Source organism: Oryza sativa, chromosome 4, assembly GCF_034140825.1.
Source record: "Oryza sativa Japonica Group chromosome 4, ASM3414082v1".
Classification (NCBI taxonomy): domain Eukaryota; kingdom Viridiplantae; phylum Streptophyta; class Magnoliopsida; order Poales; family Poaceae; genus Oryza; species Oryza sativa.
The window spans coordinates 17705347-17710624 of record NC_089038.1 but is presented as its reverse complement, the minus strand read 5'-3'; the positions used below and the strand labels follow the sequence as shown (position 1 = coordinate 17710624).

Sequence of the window (5278 nt, the reverse complement as noted above, 5' to 3'; positions counted from 1 at the left end):
TACAATTGTTGTGGTTCTCTTAGGGAGAGAGAAGGAAGAGGAAAGAGATAGTGTACTTTAATCTATATGGTAGTCTTTAATCACTTTCTAATGCCCCCTCTCTCACAATGGCAAAGATATAGTGACCGCCCCCTCTCTCACAATGTAATTTAATCAGGTGCAGTCAGTATAGGGACTACAACTTTGGCAGTAGCCACTGATCCAACCATCCATCTCATAACGAACGTTTAGGATTTAATTGTGTATTCTTCCTACTTTAGAAATTTGAACATGAAATACTTGCATGCTTATTTTTCATTTGAGAAGAAGCTTAATACTATTTATTTAGATGTTTAAAAGAAGTTTGTGATCTATTTGAAGGGTTTTAAGTAGAGCTCATATTTTGATGTTTAAAAGAAGGGCTTTTAGCTCATGCTCTATTCAATTAAGAAACTCTAAACGTATTGATTTCCTTTACATGTTATCAATGGATGTATGGGTGCATTTTCTATATAAACTATATTTTTTATTTCTCTTAAACTTTAGGAAGTTTTGAGATAAAAAAAAAGAGAGAACATTTCATTTTCAAACAGCTAAAAAGGAGGGAGGAGAGACAATTAATCCTGGACGTTTATTGCCAACTGGATGGTGGATCAGTGGCTACTGCCAAAGTTACAGTCACTATAGTGGCTGCACCTGATCCCAATCCTCATATAGAGTGGTATGAGGACTACTTTGGATCACATCCTGGATGCCCTTATCAATTATTCGTGGTTTGGTTGGCCATAAACAGCTCACCTAGAGGGCAGCGTCAACAACTGATGGGAGTATTTGCATGGGTGCATGAAATATAAGTGCTAGTGCAGACTGCAGCAACGTGTGGTCTTTGTCTTCGTACTGAATTGTTTTACATGTGTCAATACTAAAAAAAAGTAAAATAGGAACGGCACTAGTGCCGAAAAATCTACAACTGGCACCATAGTAATTTTCCGGTCCAAAAACGCGGACCTATTTAACGGTTCTTAATAAAAACCGGTTTATATAAGGTTACCACGCTATATGTACTGGTAATAAAAAACCCGACACATATAATATATTATAGGTGCCGGTTTTTTAAAAAATTAAAACTCGCTCATAATTAAGTATCGAGCCGACTGAGTCAAGCCACTCAACCCTTTCCTTATCCACTCCATCCGTCCCTTGACCTTATTCGACTCACACCCCCTCCCCCCTCTCCCTCTCGCTTTCTACATCCATCCCGCACTGTAACACTGAAATTTCGCCCAAAAAAACTCGAAACCCAAAATTGTGTAGTTTTAAAAACTTTTGAATAAATTGCATCATGCCGGTGTCATTTGTTTCTTTGCTGCCCATATATTGTTTCAAACTAAATATGGGGCAAACTCAAATGTGTGGTTATGGAAAAATAAGGACTAAAATCTTGAATATTGGAAATATAAGAAACATAGATTGAGGGTTATAATATTAATTATTAATAATGGATGGTAGTGTTGTGATGTAGGTAAATATACTAGAGAAATATAGGAGATGAGCCATTTAAAAATTATACACAAAATACCTATGGGAAGCAATAATTGTGAATTTCTCGGGTCACTACTGTTCATTGTGCGCCAGGTGCTCGATTCGGGTCTAAACCGATCGAACACCCGACACCGCCCCCTCCGGTCGCTTCTGTGCCGCGCGCCTGCCTTCCCGACTCATGCGCCGCACCGCGTCGCAGCACGCCGCGTGGGCCCGCCATCGACCGAGCCACCGAAATCCCGCGCAAAGGCTGCGCCGCCATGAGCGCCCGCGTCATTCCGTCCCATCGCGAGTCACCGTCGAGGATGAGGGTTCACGGCCGCCACGTTGCCCCGCGTCACCGTAGGGCATAGCGCTGCACCCCCTATTGGCGGCCATTACCACTGCCCGTCGCCGCCAATCATGTCGTCATCGTGTCGCCATCCCATCGCCCATAGCCGAGACCGCTGGATAATGCAACATTCCTTCCCCAGTTAATACTCCCTCTTCTAAAACCCTACAGCATAGGCAATCATGCCGAGCCAGTACATTGAACCGAAACCTGGGAGAGATCGAAACATTAGCCGTGACATCGGTTGCCCTTATCCATTAAGGAATCGCTCTCCCTCTCGCTTATATAAACTCATTCCTAACTCGTTCTCATCCCAATCCAACCTCCCATTTGCTCTTCCTCTCACTAAAACTCTTGCTCCACAGAAGAGAAACAAAATCACGCCGCCCGCCGGGTGTCGAACACCTGGTGAGCGGGGCTGTGCCGCCGCCGCAGGGCTTCTCGGCCGGTGTGGGTGGCGGGGTGTGGAGAGGAGGTGCTCGCGTTGCTGTTGCTGCTGTTGGGGAGAGTCGGGAGCCGCTGGACGAGGAGTGCCGGACGTCGAACACCTGCGAGCGTCGCCAACCGCTAGTCGCCCCTGTTTCGGCCGCACCGCGCCGCGCACCACCGAACTCCGCCGTCTCGCCATCTCGTGGTAAGCCCTCGCGCCTAGAGCAGTGCCTAGTCACCCAGAAGCCAGCGGCCCCCTCGATTTGGGGTGTGCGCCGCCGTAGCCGTGCCGACTCCGGTCGCCACCGTGCCACGGCCGAGCTCGCCATGGAGAGATCTTGTTCCAATGTAGCATCGGCTAGATTTTTGCTTTTCTATACTCCGTGAGAACCCTAGATGGTTAACTCGAGGTCGTCTGCGCTTGAATCGACACCCATTGCACCGCCGCTGTTCTCGCGATCTCGGTGCCGCCGAACGCCGTCACGCCGCACGTCGGGTGGCCGCCGTGCCTCGCCGCCGCCGCCGACGGACCGCTGCACGCCGTTCCTCTGTTCGTCCGTGAGAGAGAGGTAGAAGACGACAGGGAAAAAGAAAGGAACGAGAGAGAGAGATTATGACATGTGGACCCCACTTCTTTAGTGCACAGTAATCCCCAACTTAATGACATTATTATGAATATATGACATGTGGGCCCGGATGCTTAGAAATCTAATTAAATGAGGTTTTAAGTAAATGTCTTAATGACATGTGGACCCCACCGGTGATTAAATGGCCGGCTTGACCTCAGTCAACAAGGGGTCGGACCAACCTGCCAGTGGCAAAATCGCATTACCTTTAGTAAAATAAAACTGAGAAAAGAAATAGGAGGATGGGCCCACTTGTCGACCTCTGATGGTTAGGGATAAGATTAGATTAAGAATAAACCATATACGAATCAAGATCTATCTGATTAGACCACTTTCTCAATTTACTTTGTACTGTCTCATTTTTTGGTGATTTTATTTGAATTCTAATTGAATTCAAATCCAATCTTTCGCATGTAAATTTAGATTCCGAGGGAATTGTTGAGTCGACTGAGGAGCAGGGATAGCAAGACTATGATCCAGGCAAGTCATCACTAATCCTTGAGCATGTCGAACCCATTGCGAACTTATTTTGGATTTAAAATAAAATTTGCATGCTATATGGATATATGTGAATGCCCTACTTTGTTATATGCCATGCCTTTGATATTGATGATCCATGCAATCCTTGTAATCCATGATATCGTGTGTCTTTACTCAATACTTGATAAATGCTTAGCCATGCTACTTTAGAATCATGCATATTCATATTTATTAAAATGCTTTATGCTTGGGCAACTACCTTTGGGAAGGTGGTTGAGATGCAACATGTGGAGATATGAGCGCCATATTGCCATGACATTGGTGACATGATTTGTGAAAAGGAAAGAAAAATAAAACTAAACAACTGGGGCGGCTATGTGACTTGGGTGGAGTCCGGAAAAGGCTAGTGCCGTCCCTGGTCAATTAAGGACCGAGCCATAAAGTTAAGCATGAAACGACCCCCGTACAACTGTACTTCTCGAGTGGGTATAGACCTAGCGGAGTAAATAGCCGAGCAGAGGCGGTATCCCCACATAGTGGTTTTCTTGATGTGTGTGAGGCAGAGGGCCTACGATGGGGCAGCCATTGGTAGGACTCCGAGCGGCGGCTGCCTACAGTGGTGTCGCCATCGGTAGGACTTCCATGTGTAAACCTAAACTTCACTATAACTTAATGCACGTGTGACTCTTCCCTTCCCGGAAGCGCCAGAAACTGCTCTCACTGCTAGAAACTTATGACGCCTAGAGTGCATGAGGATGTAAGTTCATGGAGCGGGTACTGGCAATATGAGGTTATTGAAAGGCTTTGTAGTGACGCGTCTCATGTGTTGGGACGAGGCTCATGTGTTGGGCAGTTGTGGAGTACGGGTAAAGTGTACATCCACTGCAGTGTGAGTAAACCAAATCTATTCGAACAGCCGTACTTGTGGTTATTGAGCAATTTGACATGTATTACACTTTGCTAGACTCTAATTTCTTAATCTGATTAGGATGTGGTATGCATGATGATTTTGTGCTGGTGGATCAACTTCTCGAGAGGCGAGAAGGGGTAGACCCCAGAAAACCATGACGGCCAGTGGCGGGAAGCCATCCTTGGGAAAACAATGGATGGTGAATAGAACCGTCGCTGTGTAATAAACACTGGAATTAAAACTTCATTAGTCTATGCTAGGTCTTAGGCTTGTGAAAAGAATTGTAAAACTTGTTTTACGCAAATAAACCCATAACCATTCTTTGAATACCCCTACCATATGCATTGTTGTCGTGGTGGCTTGTTGAGTACGGTTGGTACTCACTCTTGCTATTACAAAATGTAATCAGAGGTTGGCAATGGACCCAAGGAAGATCCCTATGCTTATCTTCAGGAGGATGCTGATGATGACGGTGCTCCGTAGGTCTTAATTACGGTTGTTGCTTGTGTCAATGGCGTGGCCGCTACCTAAATTCTGTTGCCTTATCTATTTCTGCTTTTGAATGTATTCCGGACCGTTCGGTCCTATGTTCTAAGACTATGCCTGCGGGCCTATGATGTAATAATTCGCGCTAGACAATCATTGTATGCGCACTTGATATTTCAGCAATGTAATCGTGAGTACTAGACTACTTGATCCAGGGAAATGGTACTATTAACACGAGTGATTCCTGTTATAAAAACGGGGGTCGACACGCACCCCTCTCTGTTTCTCTTGCTTTCTTCTTCTTTCATCCCCTATATATGTCGGCATCGACGGTGCCGAGCGCGCGTGCATATGGCGGCGGATACTCCATCCTACTGACGTGATGGAATCGACATCTGCTCCCTCCATCCTGATGTGTCGTCTGCTGCTCCCCCCGCGGCGACGTCAACTCCCCCCCTCCCCGGCGTGGCGGCAGCGGCAACATTTGCTCCACCC

At 46.3% G+C, this 5278-nt stretch overlaps 1 long non-coding RNA gene across 1 annotated transcript; it reads left to right on the top strand.

The window, feature by feature from the left end:
- Window positions 1–2166: 2166 nt before the first annotated feature.
- LOC136355951 (uncharacterized) lies at window positions 2167–4997 on the top strand. Its single transcript, XR_010740543.1, has 3 exons — window positions 2167–2486; window positions 3331–3387; window positions 4707–4997. It is a non-coding gene; the product is annotated as an uncharacterized lncRNA (long non-coding RNA).
- The last annotated feature ends 281 nt before the right edge of the window (window positions 4998–5278 follow it).